This window comes from Myotis yumanensis, unplaced genomic scaffold, assembly GCF_028538775.1.
Source record: "Myotis yumanensis isolate MYYU_CA2020_CCGP unplaced genomic scaffold, mMyoYum1.0.hap1 SCAF_1, whole genome shotgun sequence".
In the NCBI taxonomy this organism is placed as follows: Eukaryota; Metazoa; Chordata; class Mammalia; order Chiroptera; family Vespertilionidae; genus Myotis; species Myotis yumanensis.
The window spans coordinates 134,152,151-134,169,025 of NW_027223752.1; the positions used below are offsets into that span (position 1 = coordinate 134,152,151).

The 16,875-nt window shown below is 40.0% G+C and overlaps 1 protein-coding gene across 3 annotated transcripts in view; it reads left to right on the forward strand.

Annotated features, from left to right (window-relative positions):
• The window catches only part of FAM107B (family with sequence similarity 107 member B), a 257,966-nt gene that overhangs the window by 221,751 nt on the left and 19,340 nt on the right, over positions 1-16,875 (forward strand). The window lies entirely within an intron of this gene.

Here is a 16,875-nt window from a genome sequence, read left to right on the forward strand (position 1 = left end):
AATGATGCAAAATAAAACTAGATTAAAGACAGAAATAAAATGTTTGTCTAGTATACTTTGTATGTTATTTTTCTAATCAAGTATTAAATTATGTCAATGGGAATGACATTAATGATCCTGGGTTTATAATGTCATCAGTACTTAATTTAATTCAAATAATAGATGTATTAGTAAATCTACTTTTGTTAGATGATATTATTTAATTTAGTAGGTAGTTCCATAATTAATTTTTTTCTTAAGAGTAAAACAAAACATTGTATCTTGTCAGATTATGAAATAGCTTTATAATAACAATGTCCTGTTTTGTGAACATTTATAAATTCAACTTATGTTATTTAGACTTATGGGTGCTTTTTCCAAGTTAAACTTATGGATTATATTCTCCTTTGGTATGGCAAACCAGTGCTTTCTTATTACTTGGAAGGTTGTTTATGTAATAATTAATGATAGATGTGTAATGTAAAAGAGCTAAACTGCTCAGTACCAATATGAGCAGGCATTATGATCCACTGTGGCTATGACAGCTAACAATTTAAGTCTAACATTTATACTTAGCTTGTTTCACCATAGGGGCATACATACTCATACAGTTACTGCATATTTGTTTTAAAAAGTGACCTGATCAGTAGTTAGGTGATGGTATATTATCAGCATGTCTTTCATCAACTTGGTTAAATTAAATTTGTTGATGTACTTTGGTTATTTTCCTTGAACAAGCTCTCAGTGCCTCTGTTATGCCCAGATTTCAAGATCCCCAAGAAACCACATCAGGGAGCCAGCCAGTCTGATGCAAAAGCATAAGAGTCTGTATTTCAAGCTAGCTTGAGCTCCCTGTCCACCAGACTCACCGACACAACGGCAAGCCAAGTGGCCAAGAGACAGAACCCCGCGTAGAGACGGGTTTTATAGGGGGGGTTGGAGTAAGGGGAGGAGAAAGGACTGTGCTCTTCCGATTGGCCAGGCGCAAGTCGGTGTCTTGTTCCTGGGTGTGGCTAGCAGAGTCTTAGACTTCCGGGAAGAAGCTCCTTGCCAAGCACGTGGCCAAGGTAAGATGGAGGGCATAGCCTTTACCCTGGGGCAAGACGGAGGGCCTAGCCCTTACCCTGGGGCAAGATGGAGGTCCTAGCCCTCGCCCTTTCACCTCCATTTAGACAGTGTGTGTGTGTGTGTGTGTGTGTGTGTGTGTGTGTGTGTGTAAGAAAGTGGAGAGGAAAGCATTGGCCAACTAATGTAGAAGGAAAGAAAGAGAATGTAACCCTTTTTTTGAAAAATTCTGTCCAAACTTATTAGCTACTTTGTACTGGTACTTCCTGTTTCCAAAAACCGATGTTAATGTAATCCTACCCTCCATCCTGAGATTGTTTATTTCCTTCAGCAGAATTCCTGGCATATTTGAGGCCCTGCCCCTCTAATTTATGCCAGATCCCCAAGCCACAACTAGCCCAATCCATCTCAGGCAGCACTACCCACCTAGTCTCTCTCCTGCCTTCAGGCTGCTGCTGGTAAAGCTCTTCTCTGATGAAAAAGTTAACCCTAAAGAAAAGTTAAGCCTTTCCAGTGCGCTCCTGCTGCACCCTCTGAGTCCCAGTCTTTATTGCTCTCTGCCTGTCATTGTCTTGGCTTTGAATTAAGCTTGACAACTTTGCTCCGTCTTACATTAGACACACACCTCCCTTCCTTTAGTAAATATACTCATGATAGCTATTGTATTACTCATACTTCCATTGCTGATGAAAGAGGTCATATTTCCTAAGGTCAATGAAAGGTATTCCTGGGAGAGGAGTGTTTGAGGGGTGGGGCAGTAGGAGGGTAGAAGAAAAAAGATAAAGCTTCTGACTCTGAACAAAAGATAAAGAAATTTCTGACTTTAAACAGATGAAACCAGTTTCTCTGAGATACTTCTGTAACCTGTGCTAGTGGCAGCTGTGTTACAGATCATGGTGATGAGTCCTTATTAGACAGGCCAGAGGCATTTTGTTAATCCACATAGCAATGCTGAGAGAAAGGTAAGGAACCCGGGCCTCAGAGGCAATGTGATTCCTTGTAAAGGTTTCGAAATGAGTTGTTTGCATTCTGGCCTTCCCATTACTAATTGTAAGAATCTGGGCAAGTTCTTAGCCTCTCTGGCCCCAGAACTTACCGTAGAGTGTTGTGAAAATTCAGTGAGGTCATGGATGTGGGCATTTAAGACTGTGCCCAGCCCACAGCTAATATTTATTGAGTAATTATCTTGAGTGTTTTTATTATTGAACTAAGGACATACAGCCAGGATGTGACAGAGCTGGGTTTAAGTTTCTCTGACTATAAAACCGAGGCTCTTTCTTCTGTACTGCCATCATTGTTGCCCTATCTTTTTATTTGAGGAGGAAAAATAGAGCAGTTCTTTGCTTTCTTACTGTTTCCTCTGTGGTGGGGATAAATGGCCTTGGACTGTTTACCTCCAGCCTGCAGAACTTTCTCTTACTGTTTGTAGAATTTTGTTCTGCTTCTTAAAAAAATATGCAATCAGAATTTTTGTTTTGATATTAAGAAAAATGAGTTACACTGTAACTTTTTTTAAAAAGTCAAATGCCATTAAAATTAATTTTAAATATTTATGTATTATATCATTTTATTTATAATTGAGAAAATATTGAAAATCCTATATAATAAAAGGCTAATATACAAGTCAACCGAACGGTGGAATGACCAGTTGCTATGATGTGCACTGACCACCAGGGGGCAGACGCTCAACACAGGAGCTGCCCCTGGTGCTCAGTGCACTCTCACAGGGGGAGTGCTGCTCAGCCAAAAGCAGGGCTCTGCAGCAGCGCTAAGGATATCCACCTGATGGCTTAGGCCCACTCCCTGCGTAGTCCCTGGGCTGAGGGGACCCCGCCACGAATTTCATTCATTGGGCCTCTAGTATTTTAATAAGGAGAGGAAATACTTTCTGGGTCATCGCTATTTTTCATGTTCCATCATAGCAAGGAAAAAAGACTTACCTAAGAACAAATATAATTCTTTAATCTTTAATTAGTATTCCTTTCCTCATTCACACATGGCCAGAAGGATTTGAGGTCATTCTTTAAGGATTGGAGTAAGGATGGTTCAAAGATTAGGTAGAAGAGAAGATGGCGGCTTTAGTGTCATTACTACTAGCCCAAATAAAACTTTTTTAAGATCATAGTTTTTAAGTGTTTCCCATTTGGAAGGGATGATGATAAATGACATCCAGCAGTTCATTCAATTTGCATATGTGTTGGGAGTTTTCAGGTGCCTTCTCTAGTATTCAGAGTGCTGCCAAATTATGTGGTAAGTTTAAGTAAATGAATTAGGGCGGGATTTTTCAAGCTGCATCCATTAGAGCAGTGGTTCTCAATCTTCCTAATTCTGAGGCCCTTTAATACAGTTACTCATGTTGTGGTGACCCCCAACCATAAAATTATTTTCGTTGCTACTTCATAACTGTAGTTTTGCTGCTGTTACGAATTGTAATGTAAATATCTGATATGCAGGATGTATTTTCATTGTTACAAATTGAACATAATTAAAGCATAGTGATAAATCACAAAAACAATATGTAATTATATATGTGTTTTTCGATGGTCTTAGGCAACCCCTGTGAAAGGGTCGTTCGACCACCCAGGGGGTTGTGACCCACAGGTTGAGAACCGCTGCATTAGAGGGACATGAAATCAATTTAGTGGGTCATGACAAGCTTTATAAAAAAGTGAAATGATGAAAATGTCAGGGTGTACAGCATATAGTAAGGGCTATGTATTGCTTCTGGAAAATTTTATTTCAGCTAATTTTAGTGCAGGTGTCAATTGGTTCACTGTGTGTAAAGAGGATTACAGACAGCAAAACTTGAAAGCCATTGATCCGAGGTATTTCAGAAAGTTTATCCACTTTAGAGCAAGTCTCTGAAGAAAAGAAAGTGCTTATAACTGAGTCTTTAGCATTGGTTTTTGTATATTGACAACAGATATAATGAAATTTAAGGATGGTAACAGAATTTTTTCCAGCGCTAATATAGTTTATAAATGGAAAATAAGGTTTATGACTTCAGTTCTGAAGATTCATAGATGAAATTAGGAAAATAAAGTTGTTAGTGTCCTTTCTAATTAACCTGTTACACGTACCATTGTGTTTATAGATTTTGTATTATAAACTGAATTTTAAAATCTTAGATAAATTATACTCCAGAATACTTGGAATCTTCTTCAGTTTGATATTTGTAGGATTACAGACTAAAGAGTAGAAAATTTATTTCCAGATTTTGTTCTTTGAACTCTGGATTGCCTTAACAACCTTTTAAAAAATTATCTCATTTTTCATGCCCTTTGGCTACATTTTACTTTGAATACTATCCTATCTTAATTAAGCTTTTTAGATTAGGGTTTTTTTGTTTTGTTTTTAAGGCATAAGGGAAGTAGCTAGCTATCCTGATACATCTGCAGTTTCTTGTTAGGAATTATTTTATAATTGTCCTTCTGGAACCGATTAATGATTTCCATTATAAGTAAAAGATAAGTTTTCATTAGCAAAATGTTGATATGTCATTTGTTCTTGCCCTTTTAAGATTTTAAAACAGATACGGTTAAAATGAAGTCCTGAGATTTTTATTGATTTCAGAGAGGAAGGGAGAGGGAGAGAGAGAAACATCAATGATGAGAGAGACTCATTGATTGGCTGTCTCCTGCACACCCCTTACTGGAAACCGAACCCACAACCTTGGCATGTGCCCTTGACCAGAATCAAACCTGGGAACCCTTCAGTCCGCAGGCTGATGCTCTATCCACTGAGCCAAATCAGCTAGGGCTTAAGATTTTTTAAAAGAGCTATGATAGAAGTGAGAGCTGATGGGAAAATTCTGTAAGCTGAGTTCTTGAGTAATGGAACCTCTTGCAACAGAAGAAATGAAAATGTTTAAAGCTTGGGTAATTTCAGGGAGAGAGAGAAGCAGAGTTCTCCATTTCATGTGGAACTGGTGTCAGGCAGAGCATTGCCCAGTTACCAGCCCATCCTATGTTTTTACTTAATCAGTATTTCTGCTATAGGATTTAAGTAGCTTGATGATGTGTGAAGACTTGGGGAAAATATTATCTGAATGTAGTATTATTATTAAGTAGTAACAGGTTTGATTAAAATGCCAGAGTGAGTAGCCTGATGGAGGATATGTTGGTAGTTGGGGCAAAAGTCTCATCCTTGGTGGCTAAGGACATTGGGACTGTAGACACAGTGGGTAGGTGGTTTGAATTCTACATACTTGCATGTGGAGAGGAAGGAGTGATTGTTAAGGCTTTATTTTAGGAGAGAGAATTTACTTAAAGATGGAAGCTATAAAGTAAATATGAGACAGTAATCATAAACCCCATTTATAGTAAGTATTGCAATAGTCATAAATTGTCCTTGATAGCGTCCTGTTTGAATGAATGTGAATGAAATCACTCAACTTCTAAAGCAGTGGTTCTCAATCTTCCTAATGCTGCGACCCTTTAATACAGTTCCTCATGTTGTGGTGACCCCCAATTTCATTGTTACAAATTGAACATAATTAAAGCGTAGTGATAAATCACAAAAACAATATATAATTATATATGTGTTTTCCGATGGTCTTAGGTGACCCCTCTGAAAGGGTCGTTCGACCCCCAAGGGGGTCATGACCCACAGGTTGAGAACCGCTGTTCTAAAGGATTTGGATTCTGACTGAGGTATCTATTTCTCATCACTAAAATTAGTGATTATTTCTCTCAAGCCTCTGTTTACTCCAGAAGTATATGAATTTTGGAAATCTCGAGTACTTTTTTAAACAGTGAGCCTCCTTGCCATTCCAGTGAGGAAAAAGGCTATCCCACTTTTCAGACATTGTGGCACCTGGTATCCACACACTTATGTGGGCTGCTTGCTTTTAAGCATTCATTTTTCTGTGTTCCTTGTTTGCCAACTGTCATTTCCCCCCATTCTCATTTTCTTATACCTATTACTGTACTTACACGTAGTCAAGGCTTTGGTGTAGCCCCACGGGGTAATCAAATCCAGTTTCTGGATGGAGTGTGCCTAGGAGATGAGGGTGACTAAAATAACTGGTTGTGATGAGCAGACAGTCGCAAGGAGCTTGGGGTGCCTTGCTTTGTTTTTCTGGGACTGGGAGACAGCCTGTGGGAAAATGAAAAGGCCTGGCATCTCAGAATGACAAATCTCCGGAGGGAGTTGAATTAATGTGCAGAGTTCAAGCAGAGAAAGTTCAGAGTCAGTATAGTTTACTCCCTCTTCCGGGGGCCCACACCCACTACAAATTTGTTTACATTTGAACTTTGCCCAAATCCCTTTAGTTTAAAAAGGGAGGTTTTGTGGAGATGGAAAAGCTAAGGCTAAAAGGGTTTCCATTAAAAGTCTCCTGTCTTTGTTGCTTATTGAAGCTTTCATTACAGATGCTGTGAGGACTAAACACTTCTGAGAAATTATCATTGCTGTAGTTTCCCTTTTAGCTTTGGAGCTGAGGTCCAGATTAGCTCAGTGACTTCACCCACAGGGGCCAAATGAGCCCCATCAGGAGGTCAAAGTGCTTTTGAAGACAATTGAATTGAGTATGTGTCTTAGCCTGTTAGGCTGCCATAACAAAATACTATAGACTGGATGGCTTAACCAGTGGACATTTATTTCTCATAATTTTGGAGGCTGGGAAGTCCAATATCAAGGTGCTGGCTGATTCAGTTCCTGGTAAAGACTCGCTTCCTGGCTTGTAGATGGCAACCTTCTCATTGTGTCCTCCCAGGACAGACAGAGAGAGAGAGAGAGAGAGAGTGAGATTTGGTGTAAAAGGACAGTATTTTCATCATGGAACCCCAGCATTATGACCTCTTCTAATTCTAGTCACCTCCAAGTACAATCACATTGGGGGGTAGGGCTTCAACATATGAATTTGGGGATGGGGGGGAGGGATGGGCACTCGTTCAGCCCATAATAGTCTATGTATGTGGCAGAGTTGATTGTCTACCTTACAGCAATGCTATTCCCTTTTCACTGTTGAATTGCCATATTCCCATTTTCGCAGCTTCCTTTGTAGCTATGGTCACATGACACAGTTCTGGCCAATAAGATGGGAGAAGTTCCCCAAAGGCTTCTGGGAGTGACTTCCCTCCAAGATAAAGAGAGAAGCTGGTGAGGGGAGGCCTTCCCAGTCTGCCTTTCCTCTTGGAGGTTCACAGGGCTGCTGAGGCAGAACAGGACGAGGAAAAGAGCCTAGGCTCCTGATGTCACCACTGACATCTGAAACGATGCCAGATTCTGTTGTTCAAGATAAAAATGAGCCCCTGTGGTTTCAGTGACTTGTAGTTTGTACTTACATGTGTCCTAGAGCATCATCACTGATGTGGTCTACAAGGGAAAGCCTTCCTTCTTTTGGAGGTGGAAGGAGGTTCAGTCTTAGGAAAACCTGATGTCTGATACCTCCCTAGACTTCCCACTCTCGAGATGAACACATCATGCTGTATTTATTGTATTTGCTTGTCTTCACTATCTTTGCTTGAGCTCTGGACATCGGGGACCACATCTCACTCCTCTCTAGATCTTTAGGGCCCAACCCACAGCTCATACATAGGAGAGCCATGGTGATGGTTTAAGTACACGAATGGCCACTCTTGCTTCTGGTCTTACTGAAAGCTATTGGTTTAATATTCCTACTTTGCTTTTGGTGTCCTCCATAACAAGACTAACTCTTCATTGGTCATAGAATGCCCATGAGGTAACCTGAAGAGAGGTAAGATGGAAAACAGACTTTAATTAAAAGTACCTGGGCTATGTAAGAAGCTATTCTCTGGGGTTTAGTTAGAGCCAGATAATCCTGCGAAGACCCAGATGGAAACATGCCCCATTTTAATTGTGGAAGCAGAAATCAAATACCAGTCAATTTATCTATTTATATAAAAACCCTGGGTGTAATGCGTCACATCCAAGGCTCAACCAACCAGAAGGAAGTCAGTCCTACAGGGGTCATCTTGGCAACAGCTGCACCCTCCCTGAGCTGTTTCCCTCGAGGGCAAGGTTTCAGGCCGGAACCCGCCCTCGGAGCTTGGATGCACTGAGTCCTGGGTTGCCTTGCCAAGGGCTGCGCCCTCCCAGAGCTGTATCCCGCGAGGCCTGAGGAAAGAACCCATCCTCGGAGCGCCAGGAGCGCCCAGCAGCAGTCAGTCCTGGGTTGCTGAGAAGGAGGCCATGGCACGGTAGAACTCTGGGTCTGACCCAACAGGGGGCGTGGCCGGCCTTCAAAAGAGACCCTGTGAGGAGGGAGCCCCATTCCTCACAGAATCCGCTGTTGGATAGCTTGCTGTCAGTGGCCTGCCAGCCAGGAACCCCATTCTCCCGCACCCGGACCCTGACAGGATGGAGGAGCGTGCCTCATTCCTCATGGAATCGACAGGTGGCCAGCTTGCTGTCACGGGCCTGCCAGCTAGGAATCCTATTCACCTGCATATCTGTATAAAGTTTATTAGAGGTTGTGGTGGTACTGTTTTACCCACAGCGTCTGCAAATTGTAAAATTGCTGCAAATTTACTTCTCGGTGGAAGCACCTTTCATGCCCAATATAAATTACTGTTTCCATGAAATGAAACTTTAATTTCTAAATTCGCTATAAACAGTGAAGTTGCTAAAACTATTAAAAAGGCCCAGCTTCTCATTATTGATGAATGCACCATGGCATCCAGTCATGCTATAAACGCCATAGACAGATTACTAAGAGAAATTATGAATTTGAATGTTGTGGTTGGTAGGAAAGTTCTCCTTCTTGGAGGGGATTTTCGACAATGTCTCAGTATTGTACCTCATGCTATGCGATCGGCCATAGTACAAACGAGTTTCAAGTACTGTAATGTTTGGGGATGTTTCAGAAAGTTGTCTCTTACAACAAATACGAGATCAGAGGATTCTGCTTATAGTGAATGGTTAGTAAAGCTTAGAGATGGCAAACTTGATAGCAGTTTTCGAATGGATATTGAAATCCCCTGTGAAATGATTTGTAATGGATCTATTATTGAAGCTACCTTTGGAAATACTATATCTATAGATAATATTAAAAATATATCTAAACGTGCAATTCTTGTCCAAAAAATGAGCACATTCAAAAATTAAATGAAGAAATTTTGGATATACTTGATGGAGATTTTCACACATATTTGAGTGATGATTCCATTGATTCAACAGATGATGCTGAAAAGGAATATTTTCCCATCGAATTTCTTAATAGTATTACTCCTTCGGGAATTCCGTGTCATAAATTAAAATTGAAAGTGGGTGCAATCATCATGCTATTGAGAAATCTTAATAGTAAATGAGGTCTTTGTAATGGTACCAGATTTATTATCATAAGATTATGACCTAACATTATCAAAGCTGAAGTATTAACAGGATCTGCAGAGGGAGAGGTTGTTCTGATTCCAAGAATTAATTTGTCCCCATCTGACACTGGCCTCCCATTTAAATTGATTCAACAATAGTTTCCCGTGATGCCAGCATTTGTGATGACTACTAATAAATCACAAGGACAAACTCTAGACAGAGTAGTAATATTCCTACCTGAACCCGTTTTCGCACATGGTCAGTTATATGTTGCTTTCTCTCGAGTTTGAAGAGCATGTGATGTTAAAGTTCTAAATACTTCATCACAAGGGAAATTAGTCAAGCACTCTGAAAGTGTTTTTACTCTTAAGGTGGTGTACAGGGAGATATTAGAATAAGTTTAATCACTTTATCAGTCATTGTTTGCATCGCTGTTGTTTTTATATCATGTTTTTGTTTTTATATCATGTTTTTGTTGTTTTCATATCATGCCTCTGTTGTTGTTATATCCTTTTGTTACTGTTTATTTATTAATAAATTTATATATTCATATACATTTTACTAATTTCCTTTCATCTCTTACACTTCTATTATAGAGAAAGGGCAAATAGCAATATTAAAATATTTCTGCTAATTAATTCCCTTTTAATGTGCACGAATTTCGTGCACTGGGCCACTAGTATTCTCATAATTATAAAGCATTTTAACTATTTAGAAAAACCTAACCAGTGTTTCTGGCATGAAAGCCTCTCTTTGTGAGAAATTAAATTCTCCAGACAAACTCTAATAGTGAAATAGGAAGTTGAGTGAAGACAGAGCATGTCCTTCCATAGGAAAAAAATCTATTTGACCCATAATATGGCTGGAATTTGAGAAATAGGTTTGAGATGAAAAATTCTAAAATGATAGGATTACTGGCTCTCATTTTAGCAGTAAGGAAAACAGACCCAGGAAAGTGATAAGTCTGAATATAGGTTTGTGGGCCTTTTATTTGAGGTTCTTTCTACTCTCCCACACATTACTGGTAACTTACTGCAACAAAAATGTTAAAACCCATCAGCCAGCAACCACGAGGACCACATGTGTAGTCATACTAAAGTTTGGTTCATTTAGTTGCACTCAGTGGATGGAGACCAGGAGAATGCTGGGATTTTTAATTGGGTTGGTGCTTTTGCTGGGTGATTTGATGGTGGAGTTAGGGAAATGGGGTCAGACCTGGTTAGGATTTGCTCAGGAAGCAGACACAATTCAGTGATCAAGTATCTTAATTTTTATCTAGGTGGCAGGAGATGAATTTGGGGTTAGATTGGTCACTTAGTAAAGAATTAGCAATTACATGTGTTAGTGAGAGAAGGGGGATGTGTAGTTATTTTTGTAATGGTAGTGTGGGCTCATTCTGAGCATTCTTTATGTTCTCCTGGCAGTACTGGGGTTGGTTGTCAGTAATCAGGCTTGACTTTTCCAATTGTCAGTAGAGTTGATCTTTGCTTTTTCAGTAGTGTATTATTCAGTTACTAGAGGCCCGGTGCATGATATTTGTGCACTTGCGGGGGGGGGGGGGGGGGGGGAGAAGGAGAGTTGTCCCTCAGCCCGGCTGCACCCTCTTGCAGTTCAGGAGCCCTCAAGGGATGTCTAACTGACGGATGGCAGTCGGACATCCTTAGCACTGCCGCAGAGGCGGGAGAGGCTACCGCCACCGCTGCTGTGCTCACCAGCCATGAGCCTGGCTTCTGGCTGAGCGGCCCTCCCCTGTGGGACCGCACTGACCACCAGGGGGCAGCTCCTGCGTTGAGCCAATTTGTATATTAACCTTTTATTATATAGGATACCCTGAATGCTGATGCTTGAGGAAGAATAGGTTTTAATAAAAGAAGGATGAGATGTAAATGGACAGTCTAAGGAGGATGTCTGAAGTTACTGTGTCTACTAGTAAGTAGTCACTGTTTTCTAACATTGTAGATGCTCAATGTTAGTATTTCAGGTTTAAAAAAAAAGGCAAATGAGTAATTTTCTCCAATCTTAAGGGCTTTTTCTTTTTTCTTTTTTAATCATCACAATGACTACTCTTTTGGAATTTGATAGGATATACAAACAGAACTGTGGTGGTGTTATTAAAATATACTTATAATTTAAACATATTATCATCTTCAAAGATGCCATCCAGTTATTGATCAACAAGTCAGTAGAAAATGTAGGAAAATCAATGTAGAAAATTCAGTATAGGAGTCAGAAGTGAGAGAGGCAGTATGATATAGTGAAGTGTGGACCAGAGTTAGATACTGGTTGTAGTCCAGGCTTTGCTACCTTGTCTGTGAACTTAGCCAGGCCATCTGTAATGATGGCCTCCGTTTCCTCATCTGTAACTTGAGGAAGTTGACAATTTTCCAAACTTTCTGTCATTTATCTGTATTTCTTCCAAATTTTCTGTCATTAAGTCCTTTTGAAGATAATCTCCTCTTTTGAAAATATTTGTTTGGTTGCTTAGTTGGGCCAGGTCATAATTCTTATGGAATTATTATTTAACTCTGAAGACAGGCACGTTTGGGGGCTTTGACAACTAGCCCAGATGGAATTTTTTTCTAGTCTGTGTAGTTTCCTTCCTCTCAGTGATGACTCGGCCTAAATCAACCATCTTCCCAGTCCATCTCCTTTGTCGTTTCCTGAAATGAATGACTGAGGTGTTTCCTCTTTAGAAAATAGCATGTAATAAAAGTGCTAAGGGAGGCCTCTTTATTAGGAATTTGCAGTTTGGGAATAAAGTCTGGTAGCATTTGTTAGCAAATCTGAATTTTGTGAACATAAAATAGCATAATATAAAACATGAAATATTGTTATGTATAAATTTTGAAATAATTTAGGACTCTTCCCCTAAAAGAAATTGATCAAAAGTTGTATAATTTCAAAGATGGTAGGCCAAATGGTTTGTAGTGAGTGTTTATGGGATTGCCACTTGGCAGCTTCACTTTAGCTGGCAACAGAGAGGCCTTCTCTATTTAGTAGGTATCATGTTCTCCATGCTGTCTGTCACTGGTGGGCATTAAAGTTTCTGCTAATGTGGGCTGGTATTTATGTATTTATTTTTACTGATTTTTTTAATACTCACCCAAGAAGTAGGGATATTTTTTCCATTGATTTTTAGAGAGAGTGGAAAGGAGGGGGAAGGAGGAGAGAAACATCGATGTGAGAGAGACACATAGATCGGTTGCCTCCCACTTGTGCCCCCACTGGGCCAAAGATTGAACCTGCAACCAAGGTATGTGCCTTTGACCAGGAATCAAACCTGTGACCCTTCGGTCCATGGGCCGACGTTCTAACCACTAACCCATACTAGCCAGGGCTGTGAGCCAGTACTTAATGTGCACATAAGTCTAAACATGTTTTTATAGCCTTCAAAAATGTCAAGCAAGTATTCACCAAGAGGTCTGTCAGTGGTGATACCAGTGGTAGTGCCACACATCCCCACCCCCAGTCAATAACTTTGTAACAGCAGTGCTAAAGCCCCGTGAAGAAAACAAAACAATAGGTGGGATGCATCATGCTATCAATTTAGGGGAAAGAGCACAGATTACACTTCCAAATCCTATACGAGTTAACCTAGAGACGCACTAGAGCAGTGGTTAAGAGTGTAGACTCCAGAGGTAACTATATGATGCTGCTTTGTAGCCTTAGCTGAGTTACCTATCTTCTCTAGGCCTTAGTTTTCCCATCTGTACAATGGGGTGAATTTTAGTACCTACCTGGAAGTGTGGCACTTAGTAAACATGAGAGCACAGATTGGTGGGCCCACCCTCAGTGATTCGGCATTTGCATTTAACAGGTTCCTTGCTGGTGCTGATAATCAGAAGCTGGTCCTTGGACTGCACTTTGAGTACCTTCCCTACACACAAATGCACGTAGTAGAAAACAAAGGGCATACTGTTTGGAACCTGATATTTGTGAATATTTCATCTTTTCTTATTTTAATAATATAAATTTTAGGCTGCATTGCATTACATTATTAGATAGTTATTGGTTTTCTTTCTTTTTCTCACTATCATAGATAAAATATACTTATACATGTATTTTGTGTATATTTCTGATTATCTCCTTGGAGTAAATTCCTAGTAGAATTACCAGATTCAAGAATGTGTACACGTTAAAGCCTTTTGTCACATACTACCAACAAGTTCTTCAGAAAGGAAATAGCAAAAATTTATCTTTCTATGAGTAGTCTGTGAGAGGAGACACTGATTTTCTAAATGTAAGATGAAGAGTAAACAACTTATTAACCTTATAAAACTCATATGTATTTTGGATTTGGTACAAGTAGGCAAGAAGAGTGTCTGTGGATTTATAGAGAAGACAAAGATAAATGAAAAGAAACTAAGGGAAGAGCAATAAGGACAGCCTTGTGACTTGACTGCAGAGTAGGCTTAGGATTCAGATTTGAATTAATTATGGTGTAATACCTACTCAATATAGGTGATTTTATGCAAAGAAGAATAAATGGTGCTTCATTTTTATTTATCAGCTATGGTATATGTGTGCTTTGTGACTGGTTTAGGAACCACCTGGTTTAGAGTTTGGTTTAATAAAGTCCGTACTCCATCCTGTGTGGACATCTCTAGCCCATGGCCTACCAGTTGAGATTCTTCTACAGCAGTGATTCTCAACCTTCCTAATGCTGCGACCCTTTAATCTAGTTCCTCATGTTGTGGTGACCCCCAACCATAAAATTAATTTTGTTGCTACTTCATAACTGTAATTTTGCTACTGTTATGAATCATAATGTAAATATCTGATATGCAGGATGTATTTTCATTGTTACAAATTGAATATAATTAAAGCATAGTGATTAATCACAAAAACAATGTGTAATGATATATGTGTTTTCCGATGGTCTTAGGCGACTCCTGGGAAAAGGGTTGTTCGACCCCCAAAGGGGTCGTGACCAACAGGTTGAGAACCGCTGTTCTACAGGGACTTGGAATGAGGGTGGCTGCACCTGGGAGCGTAACTAGGAGAAACCTACTCAGCATAGATGTCATGTGGAGAAGTCTGTGATTCATGGGAACAGGGTGAGTGGCAGTGGCAACCTAGGTAAGGTATGTGTGGAATGTAAGAGGAGTGTCCTTCCCAGGTCTGTCGGCCCTAATGGGGGGGCCCAAGCTCTCTCTGAAGCCCTTGACTCCTCAGCCTCTATAGTGGAGACAACAGGTAAACCGGATTCTTCTCTATGTTAAAACTAGTAGGGATCTCAAGGGTCATCTGGCCCAGCCTTCTCTTTTTACAGATAAGGAAGTAAATAATTCATTATTTTCAATTAAACTTCACCTTATATGTTTTTAAAGTCAGATAGTCGATCTTGCAACAGAATTGGCTGGTTTTCCTTTCCTTGTTCTGGAAGAGCTGAGCTTTTGAGAATTGAAGTGGTTGAAGGATAAGTAGTAAAGCAGATAGCAGGGGTGACTGTGGTCCTGTTGTTCATCCTGGGGACACTGAATTGATTTAAAGTCAAACCTGCACTAACCCTGAGTCACAGAAACATCATTGTACCTCTCTTTAGATCTACATGCTCCTGCGTGGTCCCAAACTTCAAAGGAACCTTGCACATAGGGTAGCTCTCTTTCTGTGCCAGTCCCATATTTTCTGGATTTTATAAACTTTCGTTTAATAGTGCAACTTAAAAAACATTTTTGTTTTTTTCTTTTCCTTTTAGTAAAAAACCAAAGATATGGGATTAGTATTTCTTTTAAAAAGCACAGCTGCTCTGAGCACAAGCTGCCTTCTACCACTGGTGATGCTGTTAGACCACACACTCTTCACTGGTAAAATTAAGGGTCCTTGAACTTCAGACCTTATCAAGCTGCTTTATGTAGGAGACAGAGAATGTCTGAATCACTTAATGGTCATCTATCAAATATTATTTGGTAACTATTTTATTCAGTAAAAGGCAATTTTAAGGCCATTGAGTTTAAGGTGATCAATTATTGAAGAAATCCGTTACTTGTACGAATTCTTCAGAAAGGAAATAGCAAAATTTATCTTTCTATGAGTAGTCTGTGAGAGGAGATACGGATTTTCTAAATGTAAGAGAATGAAGAGAAAGCAAGTTATTAACTTTATAAAACTCACTTGTATTTGGGATTTGGTGTTTTTTAATTGCTTAGAGATTTGTCTTGATTAATGGGCTGCATATTAATGAAGTGCTAATTACTTCCTGGGAGTATTTATGCAAGCTTGTGTACTCATATTTATTTCCCATCAGACAACAATCTGAGTTATCTTTCTGTGGCAAAAGACTCATTGCTCATACACAGCAATTAATGTTATGGACTTTTATGGAGGGTTTATTGGGTTATCTTATTTAAGAGAGAACATAATCAGCTGGTTTAGAAAAATGGGCATTTGGTTGGGTTCCCTGTTCTGATCTGTTATCAAGAGAAGCAGGCGCTTGTTTGTCTAACTCATTCTAAGCTCCTTCAAGATCAAATGAGGACCGTTTGTTCAAAGCATGAGTTGACCTCCCCCCTTTCTCCTCCCGGCCCCTGTTTTTGGCCCCTTCTGTAAATCTGAACTCTTCTCTTGACCTGAGTGTCAGCTGGTCAGATTTAGTTAGAAAGTGTAGCAAGGTCTCACTTTCTTGGAGACCGGACAGTTGGAAGACCCACCAAGATGTTTCTGGGGATAAGAAATGTGTCAGGGCTTCCCTTTGTGAGTTTAATGTAATGAGTAACAAAACTTCGAGTTTTGGGTTTTTTTAAAATATATTTTTATTGATTTCAGAGAGGAAGGGAGAGGGAGAGAGCAATAGAAACATGAATGATGAGAAAGAGTCGTTGATCGACTGCCTCCTGCACGCCCCCTACTGGGGATCGAGCCCACAACCCAGGCATGTGCCCTTGACCAGAATTGAACCCGGGACCCTTCAGTTCACAGCAAATATTGTATTTGTTCCTGTTTTGTTTTTTTACTTCAAAATAAGATATGTGCAGTGTGCATAGGAATTTGTTCATAGTTTTTTTTTTTTTAAACTATAGTCCGGCCCTCCAACGGTCTGAGGGACAGTGAACTGGCCCCCTGTTTAAAAAGTTTGAGGACCCCTGGCCTATAGTGTGTGGGTTCTTGTCTTGGTGCAGGAAAGATTTCACAATATGAGTCTAGGTTATTTTGAGAGTACATTTATTAAAACTAAGGACAGTGAAGTAAAGAAGGGTTTATGACAAGGAGCAATAGGAGAGAGCCTACGCTGGGCTGCTTTGGTTCTTTAGAAGTGTTACAGGACAGAAATGAGCCGAGGAGGGGCTGCTTTGGCTCACTGAAAAGTCCAATCAATTGAGCCCGCAACACGCACATGTGCCCTGATCCTGACCAGGAATCCCTGGGACACTGAAAAATCAGTGTTTCTTTTGAAAGCCAGCAATAACCGCCAGTGTTGGCACACCTGAGAAGTTACAGGTGCCTCAGTCCAAACATCAGGTCTCAAATAATTCTTTTTCTCAAATGCTAGTGGTCAAAATTAGCATTCAACAAGTTTCTGGGCTGTGTAGGCCCTGATTATTAGCTTAGACTGTT